Source organism: Camarhynchus parvulus, chromosome 2 (assembly GCF_901933205.1).
Source record: "Camarhynchus parvulus chromosome 2, STF_HiC, whole genome shotgun sequence".
NCBI lineage: Eukaryota > Metazoa > Chordata > Aves > Passeriformes > Thraupidae > Camarhynchus > Camarhynchus parvulus.
Genome location: NC_044572.1, coordinates 103,417,645 through 103,442,910, shown reverse-complemented (window position 1 = coordinate 103,442,910; position 25,266 = coordinate 103,417,645).

Sequence of the window (25,266 nt, the reverse complement as noted above, 5' to 3'; positions counted from 1 at the left end):
TCGTTTTCTGTATGAGAACATAATGTTCCCTCTGTGTCTATCTGCTGTTGTGATAACCAGGGATTAATTAAAGAGTCACTTGTTGCTTCTTCTTATATGCCAAATAGCTTTAATCCCTAAAGTTCCAAAGTAATAAAGACAGCAATATCATCCTGCACACATGGGACAAGAAGAACAGTCCACCTCTGTTCTCATGTCATGTTAAACCACAGAAAATAATAAAATCATAACTTAGAAACTTCCCTTGTGAGCAGTAGTGTGTATAGAGATATACTGAAGATTCTCATTCTCCATGGCTTCTCCACAAGGCTCTCTGGCTATGGAGGGCAAATGCTTTACTGCAGAGAGTGGCACAGACCCAGCAGAAAATCTGGCCTCAGCAGCAAAACAAAGATCACTGATCAGCAATTCCAAGTAGCTTGTCTTGGAAAGAAGTCATGCATATTTCAGCCAGCAGAAAGAATCCAAGCCTAAAATAAAATAAAAAATAAAATAGAACAAACAAACAAACAAAAACCCCCAAACCAAATTGATAACAACAATAAAACTTAGGAAACATACAAAGCAAAAAACCCAAACAAAGCAACATAAAAACCCCACCCTACCTGCTAAAAATTGTTAGACATGGATTTCTGAACCTTGGATGAAGGAGTGGCAGACTGGCAGTCTGATCTTTTCACTGTGGCCATTTATGCGCAGTGTGTAAACTTTCCTCATCCTGCTACATGAAGGTACCACCTTCGTGTGAAAGGCAGGACGCCTCAGGGCATAGCTGAGCTGCCTCAAGAGTTATTCTAACCTGAGTTCAGATGCACATACTGGGTGTGGCTCAGCTGTGGCTTCCCTGACTTCTTTCAGTCATAGGAATAAGAATCCAACAAATATGTTAGAAAGAAGTTTGGGAACTCCAGTTCCCTGATTTAGGCACCAGTGTGGCTGAACCTCCATGCAGCACATCAAAGTACAGCTGCCTGTATTTTGTTTCAGATGTACCCTGAGACTTCAAGACCCAGAATTTCTTAACTTGTGGCCTGGAGACTACCAGAAAAATTATGATTCAACAAATGAAAGACACTGAGCAGAAGCAAAGGGAAAAAGTTAAAATTCTGCAGACAGATCCTCTTTCCATTGGTTTAAGAGCAATTCCCAAGACCCTGGAGAATCCTGTGCTTGCAGAGCTGACCTCCTTCAGGTATGATGACGCAGCATTACAGAGCGCTGTGTAGGCAAATCTTTAGCACCAAAATGGAAATAACCGAAGTAAATAAGCTAAATAAAGGGGGATAATTTGGTGTCTAAGGAAGCATTATGCCAAGAAATCATAAGATTTTTTCCAGCTACATAATCAGTAGCAAATCATGTTACTTAGGTTAATGGCTTTGAAAATAGTTTTACTAATCGAGCCTTCAAAACCTCACTAGAGAAGTTTTAGATGAAGACAATTTATACAAAATACTTCCCAATTTTCCGCCTCTTTTCAACTCAGGAAAAAATACTTCAACCATGACTAGAAGTGGTGTGAACTGGTTTAATTTCCAGCACTACTCACTATTGATTGTTCAAATATTTTAAGAAGGGGATTGACACAAAAAAAAAATATCCCTCTCTAGAAATAGACAAAACCCAATATCTGAGAAAGATGTTAATTTTAAAGACAGAGAAGAACACTGTGAAATCTCCTAATCTTCCCATCTAATACAAAACCTCATTTTAAACAGAATCATAGGAAAGGTCCATATCTTTTGGCAAATAAATTTATCCTAAATGCATTGGACTCAAAAGGTCCTAAGCCAAATTCTCTGTACATATAAATGGCCACTGTAATTGATTGGGGAGCGTAAGTTTGGCTGTCTCTAAAATTAAATCAGTTATAAAGAAATAGTACCCAGCATCAGCTTACGTAAACCAAACCAAGGACACAATGCGGGAAGGTCTTTTAGAGAGTCTCTGTCATCAATCTATACTTGTAAATTCCAGTGAAACAAAAAAAAAAAAAACCAAACCAACTTGAAGAGGATTCTCAGAAATTGTGTTTGAAATTCCTCTAAAGCAATTTCTGTTTACCAGAGGATGCAGCAGGATTCAGAAAAAGGCAAATTCATCTCCTTCAATTTAGTGGTGGTGCTCAGTTTCCCAGCACACTAGTGTTGTCATCCAGCCTTTTGGTAACATGAGGGGTGTTGATGAGTTTGCTGGCCTAGGATTTATGTTTGTCTTCTCAGCAGGTAATGTATGAGACAGTCACTTCTAGATAGACCTGACCAATACTTTCTATAGAAACATTTGTATTAATGACTTCTGAGCTCTTTCATCATACTGCGCACCCAAAAGGAGACCTGGCAGGACAGAACATTTAGATTAAATTATGTCAGTTTGAAGAGTCAGACCAAGAGGATTGAAACCACTGCTGCCTAAACTATTACTCTTGCAGAATGGTAATATCTTATTTTTAGAACATTGAAGCATGTCTCACCCTGCAGCTCAAGCAGCACTTTAATAGTTATTAATGGCAGCTGTCAGGTATGCATCTATTGACCGAGAATGAGTCACACTGGCCCTACTAGAAGGCCCGGTTAGCTAGAAATCTGTGGTGCTTTTTTTTTCTTCTTTTCTTTTCTTTTCTTTTTCTCCTTATTTTTATTTCAGCAGCTCATTCTTCTATAGGCAGCATGATAGTGAAATATCAGAGTGTTTATCTGCAGTAGCCATTAGGACAAGCTAATGAGCTTGTTTTGGAGATACAAGCAGGTCATCACCTGATTTGTCAGTAAATAATAATGTTAAGGAGGCAATTTCCATCCCTGTAGGTACTCACAGGTTAATTTAGAAACTACTAGCTTTTAATTAGTAGTGCAGCCAGCATACTGTGTGGCAAAATCTTGCGGAAAACCTTTCAATTTTTTAGGAAGTTAGAGAAATAAATTAAAAGTACACTTCTCCTCCACTAAACAGTGTTTTGAAGATGTCTATTACCAATATGATTGACATTAATGGTTAAAAGGTAATCATTTAAAATTCCATATTACTTTTTCTCCACAAATTAAATTACTTTCAGACACATTTCATTTTCATCAGGCTGCAATATTTGCATAGGTTTGACAAATCACCTGCTGAAACTGTCTTATAGTAATTAGTACAGGCATTTAATACATGTTTTCCCAGGCAAATAAGGCAACTACAAATAGTACAAAAATCTGCAACAGTGCTTATGAGCCCTCATGATCAAGCAAAGTCTGCTATTAAGTTTTTTGGCAGGAAAGGTCTGCAAGGGCATGCAAACTGCACAGAAAATCCAGCACATCCAGCCTGCCGGCTGAGCAAAGAGACAGATACAGTGTAGGTCTGCATCCTTTGTTACAGAATGCAATTAAAAATCCTGGCCCTTGCCTAAAAGGTCTGTCAGAGAGCAACTGCTCTGAAGAGATAATGACAATGACAGAGCCATGAGGAGAGGTCTCAGGAGACCAAGCTGAAGCCCAGAGGGAGTACACTTTTGTGACTGAAGACTCTCCTGCCCATGCAGGATTTGTCTAATATTGCTGTTTTCAGGTCACCATTTAGGCCATATATTTGCAAATGCCTTTGAAGTAATAAAATGGCACTTTAATGAGTGAGAAAAATGAAGAAAGAGCAGTGAAGGTGACAGTGGAGGAAAAGAGAGAGAGGAGACAGAGAGAGAAATAAATTAATGAGGGAGTATGAAGTCCCTTTGTTCAGTATTGTACTAACCTTAGCACAAATTCCCTACTAAGATGATCTGATAGATTGTACATTCCTAAATATGTTAGCAAAGACAAAAATCTGCCTGAGCGACAGACCAGCACATATGCATTTATTATATGGTAGACAGTGTCCAAGAAAGTGTGAACAAAGTGCACAGGCCTCTGGACGTGAGGATATGCTCTTCCTTCTCCTGATAAACAAGGTGATGACCTGTTTTGCTTTGAATGATGATCTCCTCTGAATGACCAGATTGGCTTCTGCACCTGGCTTGTCCTCACCCCTGCACTGGCAATTCTTGATATTGAGCCAGCTTCTTTGAAAATGGTTTAAGGCAAAACAATCTCCCTCCAGTCTCTGCTTCTGCCCATTGACCCAGAAGTCCCAAATAGGATTCACTTTTCCCACTTGAGAACTTTGGAAAGAGTAGGCAATTATATTATGGCTCTCCTGCTTGCCAACTTTGTTTTTGTCTGCATGCATGTCCCAGTCTGTTTGTTTTAGCTAGCCAGATGTTTTGTTCTACCTCTCTGGAAATTTCTTGGTATTCCACATCCAGAAATATGGCTGCTGTGTGCACTTCTGGCCTCTGCCCCCTTTTTCTTCAATATTATGACAGTTAATATGAAAAGTAGTGCTTCTACCTTGGAACAGTCTTTGATGAATTACAAATAATAACCCAACATTTAATCACAAAAATTGGGCTACCTGTCAAGTTTGCCTGCAAAGCTATTTCTTTAATTTCCACTGATAGTCCTCTTCTAACAGGGTCATCTCCCCCAGATCAATATCAGCTTAAATGTGATTTGGCTTTGTGATCTCCAGGGGCATTAGCTTGTCCACTTGCTGTGCTCAGGACATTTCATCTTGTTCTAATGCTTCAGCTGAACAGAAAGCATCAACAAGCTGTCCAAGGTAGGTGTTATTACTGGCTTGCCTCTGAAGGTGCATCCTGGATGGCAGCTGTGGAACATCGGCACACAGGCAATCCTATCTTCAATAACTTGTCTTTCCAATGAGTCCGTGGTGTGCCATTCTCCTATTCTGCAGAAAAAAGTCCCTTGTCCTTGGTACATTGCTAGGTCATGCATTCTTCCTGCCATGCTGTGATTCAATTATCTTTTCCCCGGAATTTATGTTTACAAAATTTCTCCTTTAAGCAAAGATATGTCTGAAATGCTTTGGTAAATGAGAGCATAAAATGCATTCCTCACCTCTTCATCGAGTGGGATGGTCTTCTGGTTTGTCACAAAGCTCTGTACAGATCATCTGCTTATAAACTCTAGAGGAAATGCTTGTTTTCCTTATGTAAATACCATTTTTTCAATGTAGGAGAGTTTCTCCACAACAGCTGCTCCAGTCTTTGGATTTCTTAATTGAGATAAATAGGAGATGTATTTTTTTCTTAGGTTTATGAAGGCTTGAATGAGGTTTTGTGCATTTAAATATTCTTTCAGTTTCCTTTATTCCATTTGTGACTTAAGGGCAGGTAGCTGCTCCTGGTATTAATTAATATTGTCAGGTTTTTGTGCTATTTATTTTTTAATTTTTTGTAATAGTCTCCAACTTGGGCACATAGGTCTGATCCTCTTATTAAGAATGTATCTGAGGCACCCTGTTACAAAGAGTGGGGTTGCATAATTTCCTAGATAAAGGTAATTAAGCACTTATTCCTTATCGGAATTGGGAATTCCTGGTTTCTTATTTCCATATAGAGAATCAAGGAAAAAATTCCAAAAAATCGGGACATCAAATTTCAGGAAAAGCCAGCAATCCTGGTAAAACTCCAGAAAGAAAATGCATATTTCAGTATAATGCTTACTGATAAGTAAACATGGAGAAAGTGAAAGAATATGCTTTATTACAAGAGATTTCAAATTAACTTGAAAATTTAAGATTTCAGCTTCAAAGCTGAAAGAAAGTAAAAGTTCCTTTCCATGATATTTTATTTCCCACATCCTTTCCATGACAATATTTGATTTTCCAGATCCTCTTTTCATTCCAGAGTTGAACCTTTGTAGTTGGTTTATGGAATTGTGCTGGACTTTCCTGAGATCCAAACATGTACTTCAAACACATCTGCAAAATACATATGAACCTTGAAAACTTTTTGTCTTGAGAGTTTTCAAAGTGATTAGAGTGTCAAGTAAATTCTGATGACCCTGGCTGGGAGCCTTTGCCTCCTTCCTTTAGGGCTGAGCATCTCCAGGTAGTTCTCTCTGAAATGGACAGACTGAAGATAAAGCCTCAGCTTACAACCACTGAAACACTAAAAATGTGAGTCTCGCTCTGGTCATTTCTGAGGTGAGAATCCAGACTAAAAAATTTCTTGTTAAAAGCATCCCTTTCAACACTTACATTGTTATTCTGTGAACTATTTTGGCCTCAGTGCAGTGAAATTGCATGAAAAATGCTTTAATCACTTCTTTTCAGGAGCATTATGATGTAGTCTTTAATTATAAATGTTGATTTTTCTGTTCTCCATAGTCCCAGTACATCTTGAAATTACTTGTATTTTATTCATCTTTTTATTGTTAGAATGTTTTCCAGGCTGAAAAGAGTCATTTTAAAGAAAAACAAAATAAATAAGGAGAAATGACTGCTCTTTGTTTAATGCATTTTACATAATAATGGTTGGTATCTTTCAAAATAAAAATAAAATACTGGCATTTTCACACAGAATTACAGGAAATTTGTATGGTAACTTGGTGTATAGGCTCAAATTTGTTAAATAAAATAAAATTTACCCCTTTCTTTTTGTTTTTACAGGTATAGGAGGACAATAAATCAAAAACAATGTTTGAAGATTATAAGTGTTTCTAGCAGCAACTCCATTAATCTGAAAGCCATTGGATTTTTACCTTATTGCAAGTGTTTCTGTTGTGATTTTATATATATCAATAATGATCCTTTGAGTAGGATATGAAGCATTAGTCCACTCTGTATTGTGCACATAAACATGCATATGTGAACATACGTATACATCTGCCATAGTTAGGATAATATTAATCTGTGTACTCACCTACATTTATTCTTTCATATTTATAATATATATGTACACTTAGAATCTGCCCTGTATACACACAGGTGTGTTTATGTAATTATACCTTCAAACAAGATGCAAAACCCAAAAGCTATATTTTTCTGTAATGATGGTAAAAAAGACAATAAGCAAGATGTAGCTATTAATACAATTTAAGACACAAGTATGCTTTCCCATAAAACCTCACTGCTGAGCAAGAATTTCAGGATGTAAGTTCAGTATTAAACAGATTTTGGTATGATGATAATGAGAGGAATGGGGCATAACTTCTATGGGGACAGAATGAGAGAGCTGTGGTTGTTCAGCCTAGAGAAGGCTCTGGGGACAACTTACAGCACCTTCCAGTACCTAAAGGGGGTCTACAAGAGAGCTGGAGAGGGACTTTTTCCAAGGGTATGTAGTGATAGGACAAGGGGAAATGGCTTTGAGCTGAAAGAGAATAGGTTTAGGTTAGATAGCAGGAAGAAATTTTTTACTGTGAGGATGGTGAGGCGTTGGAACAGGCTGCCCAAAGAGGCTGTGGATTCCTCATCCTTGAGAGTGTTCGAGCCCAGGTTGGATGAGGCTTTGAGCAACCATGTCTAGTGGAAGGTGTCCCTGCCTATGGCAGGGAGGTTGAAATAAGATGCTCTTTAAGGTCCCTTCCTACCCAACCCATCCTATGGTTCTGTGGTTCAATGAAAGTGTACGCATTGACAGCAATCTTTTGGTAGTGTTAAATGTGGCTTCACACTGACAATCCCAGTTGAGTTTATGGGGCATGGTCTCAGACCCATACCTTCAGCACCATGTCAGTTCCAGGGCAAGAAGGATCTGGACAAGGAGATCCCATTCTGGATTAGATGGATGGACAAACTCCAGGGACTTGCTGGAGCTCCAAATACAAAGGCTTGGATTCAGCTCTCTGAAATAGTTCACCACCAGGACTCAGGGATTTTAGAACCAGTTATCCACTTGGGAAAGAGGCAATGGAGTTGGGGCAATAAAGCTGGCCAAAGAAACTGGGGATTGCTCTTATTTTATTTTACTGACAGCTCTGGCTACTCACACTGGTTTGAGGGATTGCTGACATTACAGCCCCCATCCTGCCAGGCACCAGCGCTGTATTCACCTTCCTCCTTCTGCTTCCATGCCACTGGTCAGTCTGTATAGAAAACTTCTGTGTTCCTGGGCTTTTCTTTTCTTGCCAGTTGGGTGCAAAATTCTAAGCTCCTCATGGTGTCAAGTAATTGATATTTAGGTCATTGTATCCACGATACAAGAAGTTTTTCTGTGTAGATATTACACGTGGGGTCAAGATTTCCTGAGATCTTCTAGAAGAAAGGTGGCACCATTGCCACAGCCTAGAATACAGAATGTCCAGAGAAGTAGGGTGCTGTGGGAGCCTGGATTTATTGGTAGCAACACAAAGTGAGAGTCTAGCCTTGCAAACTCAGTAGACAAGATAGGTCTTATCACGAGTGTGCAACCATGGAAAAGATGGTCTATGAGACCTTGTGAGATCATACATGAAATAGGATCCAGATTCTGACTTCCCCAGTGTTTGATTACTATTTGAAGTAGCAATATATTTTTGCATTTATAATGGAAAAGGAAAGGGATGAAACTCAGGAAAAAAGGATTCCAGGATAGATAAAACAGAAAGGAGACACTTGAAAAGACCCTGAGGAAAGGGTCTTTCCTTTCTTCCTTCCTTGCTCTTTACTGTCAGAAAAACACAATTTCATTAATGACTTCATGCTGATCTTCCTTGCAAACTCTTATGTTGTTTGTCATGCTCTGAGTGATGCACTTTCAGTCTGGCACCAGTGATCCCTTTGAACTCACTTGAAATAAGAGATGACAAATGGAGAAACAGATTTTAATCTTGGCATCTTGGCAGTAGATGGTGATGAGTATTCAAAAATGAAAGATGAACTGTGAAAATGAGAATTGCGTTTTCTTTTGTCTGGAGCTCCTTGGTCCCCAAATTATTCATATTCTGAGGCTGATTCATCATCTTCCTCCTTTTGTTTAATTTTCTTCTGACTGTCTAAATCCAGTGGGAAAGAGAAAAAACACCTTTAAAACTTTTCATCCTTGATTAATTTTAACTTGAATGGGATAGAAAGAATGAGGCAATTTTCCCAGGTGCCTTCATTTTGCTTTCTTTCCCTGGGAGCAAAGAAACACTGATAACAGCTGGGCAAATTTTTTAGAATGAAAAAGGCAGGTGTTGTGTATCAGATGTTGGTCTCTAGTGAGAGTGGTCATCAGTGCCATAAAAGCATTTTCTTGAAAGCTCTTGATCCTGCTGAAAGTTTGACTTATATTAATACATCCTTGAAAATATTGCAAAAAGAGTTGTGTCCCAAAAGTTTCTTAAGGAAAGAAATATAATCTGCTCAAAACCAACCTTACAATAATGCTTTCTAACTATGGTTTCCACTTTCTTTGAACTAACCATTTCTACCATTATTTTGTCAACACATTCACTTCAGGAATTCTAAAATCTGGATCATTTGAAGTGTGACTTACTGCCTTCTTATCAGGCATAGAGAAGAGCAAAAGTGTAACAATCATCTATAATTTTTTTGGTATCTTCTTAATTCCAAAACCTGGTTAAAAACCTCCCCAATTAAACCATGCCTTCTAGGGTTTACCTCTGCTTATTACAAAAACAATATCTCTGTAGACCATCTTCCCTACACTTTTGAAGAATCAGTATTATCTTACTTTTATATGTATGCATGTTTACAAATGCATCCTGCGCACCCTGTGCTCTAAATGTCTTCTCATGTTTATCTTTAAGTGCTCTCTATAGAGTATTTTGGATATATTCTGCAAAAGGTTGCCATCTGTCTTGTCAGAAATATGGTGTCTGAAGTAGATGATGCCATTGGTAGATATTGTTACTTGTCTTTTGGGACAAAGCAGGACTGTGGGAAGGAATTCACAGAGAAGTAATGCAAGTAAACCTATTAATTCCAAAGCTTTATAACCAGTTTAATCTATACAGTTTCAATTTTTTTTCACTTGCAAATTTACTTCCATCTTTGAAATACTCTAAATCTCTGTCCTTATTAACCTTTTTGCTTATTGGTACAAAATTCAAGGTCATTTAAGACAAAAGGGGAACAGTGAAATGTCCAGCTAAGAAGCACAGAAGAACACTTCTTCTTCAAGGCTTCTTTGTCCATAGCACAGTCCATCCATCCATGCTCTATGATATGACACCTAGTGAACAGCAGCACTTTCCCCACAAGGGGAGAAATAAAAATGATGTCTGCTTTCTTCAGAAGTCCATGGGCCATTTTTAACACTCGCCATGTCTGACAGCCAGGAACCTGCTTTGTGAGTGGCTGCACACATCTTGCTCTGCTGCTCTCCATTATCATGCAATGATCTGCACAAGAGTTTAATACCAGGCAGACAGAAACTTGAGCAAGAATTGTCTGTACATCACGTCCCACAGGTGGCTTTGTGCTGACCCTATACAAAGACATGATGGTAAAAGAAACAGTCCAACACCTTTGGTGTTAGGTAGCAGGCAAGTACAACCATGGAAAAATCAAAGGATCTTAAAGGATCGGATATGTAAAGTTTTACATCTACACTTCAAGGCAGTCAGTCTGCCAACATTTCCTTCAACATCCCCAGAAAGAAATAACTTTTAAAGTACTATTAGGATGAAAGTAAACTGGGTACTTGTTAAGACAGATCACTTTCTTGAGTTCCTTGTGTCTTCTTATTGAAGATTGACTTGGACTTCAATGTCTGTCAATGTATAAGTGGGGGAAGATCACCCTAGCTCACACAGCCTGGAAGTAGCTGGACCTATATGCCCTGTCTATTTTACAAAGAGGACTTACCTGCAGTAAAAGGAGGGATTCAAGATTTTGCCCTAAATTCTTGCAGGATTTGTGCTTCAGGAGTTCTGTAAAAGCTAGCGCAATTAAACTATTGCAAGTGACCTGCCTGTACAAAAGCTGAGTTCTAGAATTTCTACAGGTTGACATGTTTTATGCACTCAGTGTTTTATATAGCCCAGCATAGTCCATAGTTAATTTAATAAATAACACACATAGTATCAAGTTAAACACACTTAAAATTTTGTAAGTTGTGGTCTTTGGTACTGTGTGATGTTAAAAGCTGTGAGAAATCAAAAAAAAAATTAACATGAAAAGGCAAAGAGAAAGCATGTAGGAAAAACCTAAGCCAGTGTTCTCTCAGATAGTATGTTAAGATTTTGTTTGGTATGTTCTTTGCTGCAGTGTCCCAGTGCATGACAGATAGGGAGAAAATTTAGAGATTTTATGGAAAACTGAAAACATTTGCATATCTTTTTTTGGATACCTACAATTTTTTTTGCTGCATCTTCTCTCATGGTAAATTTAGACAGTTCTGTTATGAGGGTGTCCAACATGTTAACCTTGATCCTCCCAAATCTCTGCCTTTCATCACGTTCATCAAGTTGTTCTGCCTGTTGTTCCAGTCACTGCATGCTTCAGTGTGCAAGGTTCCCCATTGGTACATGTATGGGAGAGAATACAAGAGGCAAACATCTCAAGATATTTATGTACATGATATTTACTATGGCTAAATGAAAACAATCTCTACTGCAAGAAGATGGACTGAATGTTTCTTTTTCCAAGATTTTGTATGCTCTGCTGGGCATGAGATGTGTTTAAAAGTGCTCACCCTGAAACAAAGAACTACTGGTTGCTGACCCATGCACTCAAATCACCAGGATGTTTTTCATTGAAAAGTTTAGAAGTGGGAAAGTGATTTTTTTCTTAATTACCAGCACATCAGAATGTTTTGGCAATATGAAAAACATCTCAATTAAGCCAACAGCTTTTCTTGAGATTTTGGGTGCATAGTTAAGCAGATTGTAAGGCTGATTTGACAAGTGGCAGTACTAACATCAGTTTATTTTTTCTTCACTTGAATAAAATTCATGGGAAAATTTATTAATAACCTGTTAAAATCCAGTGGGAAAATAATTTTCTCCATGGCTTCCTATTTATAAGTCTAACTCACCACAGAATGCTTCAGTTTTAAATTCAAAAGTCACCCATTTTCTTTATGTACAGTATTTTTGGCCAATGCATCAAAGCCTATAGATCTCAATAATTATGCACTTAATGTATGCTGCAGCTCCAAAACCCATCCCGGTATCTTGTTCTGTGGTCTTCTAAAACTGCCTTTAAAATCAGTGCCAACTTGTCTACAAATTCTGCACTCTCAAAACATTTTGTGTCGCTTTTTTTGGTAAGTCTAATTTTAAATCTTATGGTCTTTGATGGATGTACAAATTCATTTAATCAGTCAGTTATCCCGCAATATAGGCATCTGAGTCATATGCTCTCCACCAGCCTTTGCTTGGTTAAACACCAGATGGATGAAACAGCTGTATAAATCTTTAATCTTTGTGACAGCCTTTCTTTCATTTATTTTTTGACTTATGTGGTTAGTTTCACTTGTGTGTTCTTCCAATTAGGGAGTTAACCAATCTCAGTCATTCAGATCTATTTAACACACTTTGTCTTTAGCTCAGGAAATTTTACTTTTACATTGATTTTTCAATTTACACATTAAATATTTAGCCTCCGTTTGAAGTAATATTGATGTCATTGATATTTCTGTTCATTATCTGTTAATCCATCAATGTTAGTGATATAATTAAAATCACACATTATCATGACAGTTGGTTGTTATGTTCTCGTTCTTTGGAACGGTACTTTCTTGTGAGATAATCCTCTACCTCAAAACTATTAATTTTCTAATCAATTCCACTTTTTTTCACACCACTCTGGTTTGCAGTTGCACTATTTTTGTAATCTCACTATTTTGGCAAAACAATATAAATCTAAACGGAGAGACAGTGGCAGAACTATTTGTTGAAATGTACAGCTTTTGAAAGGGTTAAACTTAGCTTTTTTTATAGGTTACTGTAATTTATGGATATAACTTTTGAAATGCATTTGAGCTCTCTCTAGAAGAATAAAATAATACTGCGTTACCATGATTAAAGGACATGATTGTAAGAGAGCATGCACTAAACACTGAGGAGAATTCCTAAACAGGTTTAAAGACACACCTAATGCATTTTGTCTCTGTGATCCAAAGACTGCAACATGGGAAATTTTGTGCAAAGGTAGGGACTTTTTTAATGCATTTGAATATTGAAAAGACATAGGAAGAGGTTGGAAGCTGCTTTAACCATGCAGCTTAAATAGTCAATAGAAAAATTCCCCTGTAAGAATGAATTTTGTTTTTTTAAGGATAAAAGCATATTCAGATGATTGGTCTGGTTAGAGTAGAATAAAGACTAAATTGTTTGTTTCCCCCACCAAAGAAGGTCTTGTTTTGTCCAGGATTATGCTAACACTGTAATAATTTTTCTACTTAAGCAAAAGAGGAATGGGAGGCAAGTGGTGAATATCAATGCTGAGTTAGGAAAGGCTGTTGTGGCACCGTCATTCTGTAGAGTGCACCAGAATGCTTTGGTTAATTTTACCACTCCATGTAGTAATGTAATTTCTGAGTTCCAAAAAGATTCCTTTCTGGGTCATCCAGGGCACAACATAAAAATCCTGACATTTTGCAATCAGAAAAGAAATTTGCATAGGGAACAGAGTGGGAATAAACAGCAATTGGAAAATCAAAACTCTCATAACTGTTATGAAAAACATGCTTCTAGAATATAATAAATAAATCTATAGCTCCAGGATACCACTAGAGATGCTGAGAGGACAATGAGACCCAACAAGCTATTTCATGACCCTGAAATTCTTTAATTCTACTAAGTCCTAAGAGATGCTTGAAATGATTTCATCCTTTACATTTGCTCTTGTGTTTTGAAAGCCTGTGGAATAGGATAGGAGTTGGGAGCATCTATTCAACTAGCCCTCTTCTGCATGTGAATAATATACTGTGTAAGGACGAAACTGAGTGCAGTTGTAAGGACACATGAGGTTTCTCCCTTCACCTTGACATTTCAAGGATATGATTTATAACAACCTCATCATTTCAAGGTTGGAAGTTGTCAGAATTCATGCTCCCTTCTTGATGGCTTTTCAGCCCTGCGTGCTTTTGTTCTCATGTCTCATATTCACACTCACGGGAGTTTAATCAAAGGGAAAGGAATCAGAGTGACCACAGTGTAAAGTAATTTTGTTCAGAGAAGAGACTCTTGGGGATTTCTTCTTTGCAAGGTGGCCCAAAATACAGAGTGGTTCATCTCCCTGTATAGAAATATAATCTCACATAACCAATGCTTTGATGTGTTTGAACCATTTCTGAAGTATTTCTAAGCATATTAGCTATGAAATATGAATGCATTCTCAATATAGGGAAATAACCTTGAAATTCAACTATATTATTGGAAGAAAGGCTCTATTCTTCATTCCAAATAGGTGTATAAGAGTATTTAATGTAAGGAGCATTTCTCATTTCAGCTCTATGGAAACATAAATTGCCTATACCTGTATAGAAACCCCCCTTTGAACTTCCAGCTTGATATCAATACCCATTTTGCTTGCAGTGTGATGCCAGTTGCATGTCCCTTGTTTATTTTCCTCGGTATCTGCATGCAAAAAAATTCCTTCCTATCAATATTAGTTATCCACATGTAGCCAGAAGAGATTGGATCTCACCCCATTACAGAAACATTTTTCAAACTGTTATAGCTATGAGATGAAATCTCATTTATTTTATGGCCACAAATTCCAACAAGGAACAGGAATAATTTCCTCTTCTTGGAAAGAATTTCTAAGCCTCTGAGACAATGCAACACTGTCTTTCCCAAGAAAGGTAGCTTAAAAATTCTTAAAGAACTTAACTTAAAAGAGGTTTAAGTGTCTTTTAAAATTGAATATACTGTTGAGGGTAGATATCAACATGTCTGGTCTTCTGTTGCTATGGAACTAGGAAGAAACTGAAATGTCTCCCTTTACTTGATTTCACTGGTGTAAGAAAGACAGTGACATATAGGAAGACACTTTCTGCATTAAGATTTCTAGAATTTTCCTCTTTTTCTCTGTGTGGTTTGAACTGATTATTGCTGTCCTGTAATTCTAAAATACATAGCATGACAATTAAATATTTCATAAGATTTAGGTAATCTTCATTAAGCAAGACAGACTTCTGTATTCTGCTCCACACAGAAAGATGTACTTGATATTCAGTAATATTTTCTCTGCATATTTTCTGCTTTTAAATCTTGAAACCACAATGAAGGAATCAGCATTAAATATGTTACTAATAATCCCATCATGATTATCTTTGGACAACATAACTTTTACAGCAATCATATATCATTCTCGATATTTTTACCCTGGAGGTTTGGGGGGCTTCATTTCAAGAAAACTAAAATCCAAAACTCTGATATTATGTCCAGACAGACAGGAGAATTAAATTCACTTTTTTTCAGGATTACATTTTGCAGGAGTCAATCATGTTTATTATTAGCTACAAGCCCCATGGCAGATGTCCAGAAACTGCAATCTGTATTTTTTTTATTATGTATGTGTGCATCTACATATACGCGTTTTAATTTCTACATACATACACACACATATAGTGTAGGCACCTACAGGCTTTTATGTGAAAACATTCATGACTATGATTTGCTGATTGTTTTCAAAGACAGTGCAAAAGATTCACACCAATATTTTGCCATAGTTTCCTGAACACATGCATTTGTGAAAGTGTTGCTGATAGAGGTCTTGGAGCAAGCCTCTAAGCCACAGACATATCAGTATGCCACAGCTGGAAGAATCGTTTCCATAGACACTCAGCATTAAAATAAAACAACTTTATTCGGAAGATGGAATAAAGCATTGTATTCCAAAGGAATTCCTTGGAGAGACACTTCATATTCTAGTTTCAAGGAAGTAGGCTAGACAACAGAACATCTTATTTGATAATCTTGTGCATCTTTGTGAATCTGAGAGCACTGCAGTTCAATAGTGGGACAGCAACTGTTTCATTTGCCATGAAATGTAAGGTGGATAATTCTATACTAATGGGCAAAAAAGAGAAGAAAAGTCTCAGTGTTAGTTTGGTCCTGGAGTTTTTGCTGTAATTGAGAATATGTTGAAATGAAACACCTCAGGAGTCCTTGGATAGCTTCAACACAGCCTGTTACCTGATTGTCTTCAACTGCTCATCACCAGAAAAAATCACATATTACATAAAAATCACGTTTATACATTGAACTAAGCTTGTGTTTTGTGTGAAGGTCTGTCATCGTTTGCTTGCTCTGTTTCCCAGAGTTTCATGATCAACTGATTTAAGCCATTTAAGATCCACTTCTTATGCTAAAGAATTTAGTTCTCTAAATTTTTGTTGCACATGTAAAGACAATAATATCCACCTGTGTGAAAGTATCTGCCTTGTACAAAGGCAAAATCATCCTGCTCAAGGAATATGATGTGACAAATATTACTGTTTACCTACAAAAGACACTGTTTTCCTATGAAATCAACAGTTAATACACTCAATTTCTTGATACATTTTACAAATGGGAGCAAAGTATTACATGATAGACTACCCATATTTGTTGCTTATTTTCTCTTCTGTTACTTCACATTTGGTTCTATAACTGTCCTAAAACATATAGCTTACATCAATTTGATCAGTATTTTGAGAAAATGTATTTTAAGATAAAGATTAATTTGTGAAGGAATGATTCAGCTAGATAGAAGCACGCATGTGGTAGGAGTGCACAGAATTCACGGAAAAGTGGTGGCAAGCTACCTGAAGTCCCTTTGTAGTACAGCCAAATGGACAGACTACGCATCATTGTGAGACCACTTCACAGAGACAGAATATGCATTTGAAAATAAACATGACTAGCCCATATTTAGCAACAGCAATCTTATCCACACCCCCTTTCCTATAGCCCCACCACATTTCTTCAGAGTTTGTTTTTGCTCTAGTCAGTGGTGGGCTTGCCCATGGTACAGTACACCAGCCTTATCTTTCACTCTGACTGTGAAGGTCTCTCAGTGATGATAAGGAAATCAAGAGTAATTTTTCAAAAAGTAAAACATTTGAAACATCTTTTAAAGAATTCATACTCTTAGCTACAGTGGTCAGGCTCATCTTTCAAAAATATCTTGGTCTCAGTTACAGTTCCTCAGACCTGCTGAGTCACTGCAGATAAATCTCTTCAATAATCAGGGTTTCATGAAAATAAGGTAATGATGTGAATTTGGTTTGAGAAGTATTTTTTGATCTTCTGAAGAAAGGTGTTCTCTAATAAGAAGAGAGTTTATTATTCAGAAAGAATAATATTCTTTCCATCTAGCAATATTCTTGAAAATTAAAGAAACTTTCAAGACCTGCCTTCTTATAAGTCAGGAACAGAAAGTCTTTCTCCTTTCCCTTGTTTCATCTTGCCTTTTTGAGCCTGTAAGGACCAAAACAAAAACAGGGTAGACCATGACATCCACAGATGCTGACAGTCTATTCACACAGGACAAAGCTGATGAAGAGGGGAGACAAAAGGACTTCTGGAGAAGCAAAGTCAAAAGTCAAAGAGATCAAATAAAAACACACTGCTGCTCAATCCAGCTAAATAAATAACAGCAATATGTATGACAGATAACACCAGCCTGGACAAAACAAAGAGTGACATTTTTTCACACCTTGTTTTTTTCAAAACTCACTTCTCCGCCAAAGCAGATAACACTCCAACTGAGAAAAAATGATTTGCCATGAGTCTTGACAACATGGAAAGGGATTTTACATGGAGAAATTCTTGGCAGAATCTCCTATTTCCGCTTAAAGAATATTACTTTGCTCTAGACTGAGATGATATGGATGAGGGCAAGATAATGAAACAGTAGATGATAAAGGAGGAAAAGGAGAAACACTGTTTTTTTTTTACTTCAAAGGAATTTTTGTATTACTTATATATTTGCAATTGTACAAGTTGTCTGCTTCGTAAGTAACACATATACATTAAATAAACTTTTTATGTAAAGCAACTAACACTGATCCACACTTTATTAAAAGACATCTTCTTAATTTTTTTGTCCGCTTCTAAAATGGAGGAAGTGTTAGTCTGTAAGGTCTTTAGGCCATAGGCTGGCCTCTCTGTCCTTGCTGCTTAGGGAAAGCCACACAAAAGCCAAGCAGTATTTACTGTGATAAGGTCTCTGAATGATACAGAAGAAATTGTTCACTCAAAAAGAAGCAAGCAGTACATACACAGGATTATTTTGTAACCATTATTTAGGCTTCAATTCAGCAAAGCACTTGCATATGTGCTTTAAATCCATTAATTGCTGTTAATTAGTTGAGACCCTCCTGTAATATTGAAAGCTTACCTTTAAGGATACACTATTCAAATTCTCCACAATGTAGAATGAATCAGACTTTTTCATGGGCTTCATTTTCTGTCTTCTCTGGCTTTTGTTATTTCACGCTGTGAATGAGGACTGTTGCAGCATGCTAGACATAGAAAGAGTCCATAACCTGCACCTTTCAGCAATCGCCTTCAGTTTTATTGTTGAATTTCTGGTTTTCAGTTCTGTGAAGTGCCTGTGCTGGGCTAAAATTAATTGTGACTGAAAAAGAATGGCATTTTCAAAGTTGTTATGACAATCTGCTTCCTTCATTGAGATGCATAAGGCCTAGATATTCCATTTTTTTCCAAGGCCACTTGTGTAACTCTTGGCAAATATATTGGCTATGTGGTGGATGACTCAATTGTCCTGGAATAAAATACTGCATTGACAAATCTACTGAGTGTCACCAAGTAAGCAATATTCATTCTTAAAGCAGGCATTTCCTGCCAAATCCTCAATCAAAATTATTAGTTATAGTTAATAAAAGCAGTTCTATGGGAACTTAGTTACCATTCTCCATTTTCAACTTAGAAAGATTTTGAGTCAAGAGATTAATTTTATGTATTCCTGAGAAACTATCACCGATAGGTCAGATTAACATACTGGTCAAAAGTTTCTGGTTCTTCTGAAAGAAACACAGCTCTTTCGAAGACCAATTTTCCATTCAATTCACTTTTTTCCTTTATTCTTTGAAGGAAAGGAGCTCTAAAAAACTCTATTAGTGATTTTCCTTACTTCAGTTCAAGCATATGTGAGCTGAAACATTAAATTGGAAGCATACACCATGAACAGAAAGAAATTTTCATTATTTCTCAGTGCTATCTATTAAAATACAGACTTGATTTCTATCAGCCACAGTTTTCTGGGGGGCAGAGGCTTGTCCTTGTCCGCTTTTCCACCAGAATAGGCATGCTACAAGAACTTTATAAATACTGTACTTCTTCTAAAGCTAGAACGCAAAGCAGTGCCTCAATAGCTCCTGTGAAAATACAAACCAACTGTTTGCACATTGTTTAACTTACTTTTTCTTTTTTAATTTTTCCTTTTTAATTTCTCCTCCTTCATCAAAGTCATTTTTCCAGACAATAAAGTAGACATTGGTAGATTTGGATTAAATGATGGCTACATTTGGTGTTTTAAATAGCAGTCAGATCTGGATCCATTGTTAGAGCCGATAGGAAGAGGCAAAAGGATGGAGAGTTTCACTAGGCTGCAGCAACCAAGCTAAAGAGATGCCAGGGACAACCAGGGAGAACAGAGGAGTGTGATTTTTGGATAGACTGAACAAGAATAGCCAGACAAGGACCATGTCAAATCAGGACATAGTGCGAAGAATGAGAGTGAGGACTGAAGGACTGCTGAAACATGGAGAACTTGAAGTCACTGGGTGACCAGACAAGTCAAACAAAGACCTGGAAATTTGGATAAGACTTGGAAGGAGTCAAAGAGTGAACTTCGAGTGGTAGGGATTGAGCTCTCCAGGATAATGGAGGGCTTAGAAGGGAAGGGTTTGGAATTGAATGAAGCATCTCTTGTCAGGACAAGCCTAAAATCAGAACGAAATAGGGGATAAGAAATCTCTAAAAGGCAACAATATAAAAAGCATAGTTTTCCTGCTAGCCAGTTTTATTAGGTCCCTAACATACAATGACAACTGCTACCAAAGCCATAATATGTACAGACTATAGCTGTCTTTGGAGAGATACAGGCATAATCCTAACAGGTTTGAGATGAAAGGTTAAATGTTGGATGGACTGGTGAGCAGGTGCAACCATGGAAATGTGGAATCCTCCTTTTGTGATTTAAAACCAAATGATAAAGCAGCCTGACTGGAATTGGATACAAAAGCAACTTAATCACAGATAAATTCAATTTTAAAAATTATTGTACTTCTCTGCTCTGCAAGTGGGATAGCATTGTCCAAGAGAAAATTTGACTGAGTTAAGCTAGATTCTAGCCATGCTATGCACAGACCTTATCCAGGCTTGGAGTTCTTTGGGTCTTCTCTTCATGGTAATCTGATGACCATCAGTTATCTGATTTGAGAGACAAAATCAAATTCTTGATTGTCTCTATGAAATTTGTGCAATGTCCAAAAACTGTCACCTTTCTTGGTGCTCACAATCTGCTTGCCTCAAAGACTACACTACAAGCATTATGTTGCTTACTCTCTTCTGTCCTTAAAAGTAAGTTACTCCCTTATCCTGTTAACGAAAGTCCATATGTTAATATTATGTCAACAGGATCTAACCTGTGTGAACTGCTACACTTCCACTTTTTGTTTTGTTGACATGCCCATAAATATCCATACAGATTAGTTCCATGTGTTGCCGTTTCTGAAACTATATATGCACATTGAAACACCCTCCAGATCTTAATATCTGAACTGAGTGTTAATGCCTCTAATATAAGAATTTGTCCAAGTAAATTTACTCATTACAAATGTGGCATTATTCACATAATTACAATTATCTAGTTACTTGCAACCTCATTTATCATTCTCAGTGCTGTTGAGCACCAGAGTCAAGATTAGGTCTTTTGTGGAAAGACTGTTTTCCATCTAGTGCCCTGCCCATAGGTTGTTTTACATGTATTTTTGTACACCTGTCCTACTGCAAATCTCCTCACCACTCATTTTCCAGCAGTCTGTTGTGAGAGTCATGGCAGCAGACGTGTTTGTGGGTGGATGGCATATGCTGGCACTACATGTAGCACGTAGCAGTCCTCTAAGCACAGCAAAACAGATTTGGTATGTCATGATGTCTTTTTTTGACCTTGGTGGCCCAGATGGGTTACCCAAATATTTCCATCTGCATTTTTTCCTTTGTTTAATTCATTCCCACGCAGAATTGGCTGGCATCCAGGAGCTGATATGGACCTACAGTGTAGTCCTGGCAATTGGGGCAGTAACTAAAGTGGTTATTCTGTTCCTAGTATTTCAGTTGCTTTAGGGATGCCAGGCGTTTCAGATCTCTTTCTTTTGAGCTGCATGGCTAGCTTCTCATCCCCAATATCTATCTGGGGCTTCAAAATCCCAGTGATTTTCTTCAGATTCCATCAGCACCCTGCAGGATATTTTGTACTCTACCAGCATCTCAGATATGGCACTGGGTCACAGCTGCACTGCAACTTGTTCCACTTTTTGAAAGGCTTACTTTTATTTAACTTTGATTTGTGCATGGGTCACTTAAGCTTGAGGTGATCCTCTCTTGTTACTCTCTTGTCCTTTGGGGATAACTAAAGGCCGTATCCTAACATCTTTTTCAACAATGCCTAATGTAAATTAGGCCTCATTTGGTGGAAAATAAGAGTGATTTTCTGCTGCATGCAAGGCTGAGGGTTCTTGAGATTTCTGTGAGACAAAGAGAGGGGTTTGAGTTGAGAGGAAAAGGTTAGATCAGGTGTAGTGCCTCAAAGCATGGGTATTTAAAGTCAGTATTCTGATTTCAGCAAAGTGATGCATAGGGGAATTCTCCCCTTCCTTTTCTCCACATCATGCAGGAGAAGTTCCAGTTTCTTTATCCTTTTGAAAACATAATTGTAACCCTGGAAATACAATAGCCTAATTACCATAAGGCTATTTGTTAATATGAAAATTATATTAGGCATATGGGATGTTTTAGGCTGTATGGCAAATAGTCAAGTGCATTGAGGGTGGCTGGGCAGTGGAACAGGCTCCACAGGGAAGGGGTCGCAGCACCAAGTCTGACAAAGTACAAGAAGTGTTTGGACAATGCTCTCAGGCACGTGCTGTGATTCTTGGGATTGTCTTGTGTGGGGCCAGGACTTAGACTTCAATGATCCTTATGGATATTCTATGATTTCAATTAAAAATTGGCAGTATTACATTGCACTTTTTTTCCAGAGGATATATTCTCACAGTTGAAACTGACTGCAGATAAAGCATCATATATGGATACCAGAAACCTCAAACAGCAAAAATATAGCTACTTTGAATCACTGACTGTGAATGCTACAGCAAAGGAAATTTTTCTTAAGAATTTCAGACAGTAACCAAAGTTTTGGAAGAGGAAAAAACTGAAAAAAGTACTGTTTACATCAGCTGATATGCAAAAGACATTTTGCCTGGTGAATTTTAAGCATGTGTATAAAGAAAAGTTTTACTCAATTTTGGCTCCAGTATTTCCTCAAGTATGTGAGGGTTTTTTTTGTAGTCCAAAATTTATTAAAAATACAGACTCATGCAAGCCATTATTAGACATCAGAAAAACAGGAGGTTTTGCTCTTCAATAAAACTGGTGACAATTTCAATTAGATTTCTCAGGCTTTTCTTCCCAGAGTCATAGTGTTGAAGTGAAAAAAAAAGATTGAATAGTTTATTGGATTCAGCTACCAGATAGCTTTCAGTGTGTCAAAATAGATTTTTAAAGTGCAGAAAATAGAGAAAACCCAATGAGAAAATGATGAAATTTTTGCTATTATTGATATTGTAAACCCATAGATTTGCCACATGTTCAGTATAGGTTGGTTGAAAGTGTGAGATATTTTCCCTGTGTGTAGGACTGATCAATTTATCATTGACCAAAGGCAAGTGCTTTTGACCCAATGTAGTAAGCAAAATGTTATCACTCATATTTAAATTATTAGGTGACATTTCAATGTAAGAATGTTTTCACACAGAGTCCATTATGAATAATATGGTTTCTTCATATCTTGAAAGGAATGTTCTTTAAAGCAGGTTGATGATTTACTTTGGTCAGTAATTATTGTAATTTCCTAGTGACCTTCAGTAAGGGTATCACTAGTGGCAGGTGACAATTCTTAGTAGTGAAAAAACACACAGGTTTTAAAATTCCTTATCAAATAAATGAATATTTTGTAACTGTAAAGGCTTGCTTGTTCCCATCAGAAAAATTTTTGACCTCTGAAAACTGATAAAAACTCTGAAATTGGAGAAATCACTGCTGCCATGAAGCAGGTGCTGCACTGTCTGATCGCCGCTGGTGTTCACACTGTTTCCCTGGAAGTCCAGACTGACCACAGAGGTGAGGAACACCCAAGAATTCTACTTATTTTTTGTTTTCTCCAACTATATACAAGTAAGGAAACATCTTTATGGCAGGTATTATAACAGTTTTAATGGAGATAAATTTAATTCCCTTAGTAACCAGCTTCTTCCTCACTCTGTACACAACATACTGCAAGACTCCAGTTCAAACTGGGAGCCAACAATGCACACTGAGTATATGCAGTAGCCAAGGGCTAAAAAACAGCCCTCTGCAAAACATATCTGCATCTCTCTGCAAAACTATGAGTGCATTCGACAACCACTAAGATTGGGACCATTTATGCTAATTTTTTTCTAAAAGCTTCTCTAATATTTCATCCTTCATTTTTAGGCCATTAAATGGGAAAAAAAATATTTGAGATGAGAATGGAAGTTCTTATTAGCATTTTGTACTTATATGCCTCCTTTTTTACAATCTTGTGCTGTCTTTGGTGTACAGAATATTTTTTTCAATTTTTACAGTCTCTGTGGTCAAAAAAAAATACACTATCCTTCAGAGCAGTGTGTGAACAAACATAATGGTAAGACACTGATGAAGGAGGTTCATGCCTGTAGTTCATAAAAGCTCACCAAAACTTCTTTTTGTGATCAGCTGATTTTATTTGGAATAAATTTTTTTTTTATTTTCTTTAGAATGGAAAATTAGCCATGGTTTAGTATAACTCAGATTAAAAACTGCTAAACATCCCATAAGAATAGAAACTGGAAATTAAGGACATTTCTCTTCCACAAGAACAAACATTCCTCAAAACTCTTTGCCCTAAGTAATTGCTGTGGTTTAACCCCAGCTGGCAATTAAGTGCCATGCAGCTGCTCATTCATTCCCCCATCCTGGCACACTGGGGGTGTGGATAATCAGAAAGAAAGGGCAATCCTTGTTGGTTGAGATAAGAACAATTTAATAATAGAAACAAATTATTGCTATTATTATTGTCATTGTGGTTGTTGTTGTGTATTTGCTAATATTAATAATAATAATTGTAATTGCAAGGAGAGGGAGAGAGAATAACAGAACCCAAATGAAACAAGCGATGCACAAAAATGCTCATCACCCACTGACCAATATCCAGCCTATCTATCCCCTCTTCAACCCTCTGCCAGGTAACTCCTCCAACTTATAAATTTGGCACAACATTCTGTGGTATGGAAAATTCCTTTAGCCAGTTCTGGCCATGTGCTCTGGCCATGCTTCCTTGTGGCTTTTTATGCGGCTTCTCACTGGAAGTTCATGGGACCCTGAAAAATCTTTGACTTCAGGCAAGCTCTAGGTAAGAGCTGAAACATTCATGCGCTTTCAACATTATTCTCATACCAAACCCAAACCACAGCGCTGTACCAGATACTAAGAAGAAAATTAACTCTGTCCAAGTCAAAACCAGAACACTAATCCATCTAACCTGAGTGTACTTTTCTGACAAGGCATTCTATGGGGACATTTTGACTGAAAAGTTTTCAGCTGCAAGACTGATGAAGACTGTGAACAGTTATATCCTCTTCTGAATGCCAAATTAGTGAAGGAAGCATACAACATAGATGTGCTTGAATCTGAGTTTTCACATGATACCATCACGAGTTTGTCATGTTACTCCCTTTATGAAATACATATTTCATTCCATCATCTACCCAAAGACCAATTTCAGCTCTCCTGTTCTTGCCCACACAGTAAGTGAAAAAACATCTCTGTGGGATTAAATTAATTACGTTTACGTGCAATCTTCTCATTATTCAATTTTTAAATTTTCTAAAATAGAAAACAAGTTCACTAGATGGGAAAGACTATTCTTCAATCATGGTATGAAGTACTAATTAAATCCCTTACTGCAAATGAACAGTATTTCATTGTCTTTGCAAATGTTACTGTTAGGAGTCTATACCTGCAGTACTCAAGATAGATGTTTCTAATTCTTCCTTGCTATTTATACCAAGGCAGCCTGTGATCTTACTTTCCTTACAGCCTCCAAGATGAAATTATTTTCTGGTCATTATGAGTCAAGGTGCATTACTCACCTGGAATTTAGAGTGTTTTTCTTAATATTGTTTAATGTGCCTAAGGAATAACTTTGCATTTATTCTGTACTTTTATTTGGATATGTCTTAGAGCCTTGATTAAGATTGATGCTCCATGTTCTAAA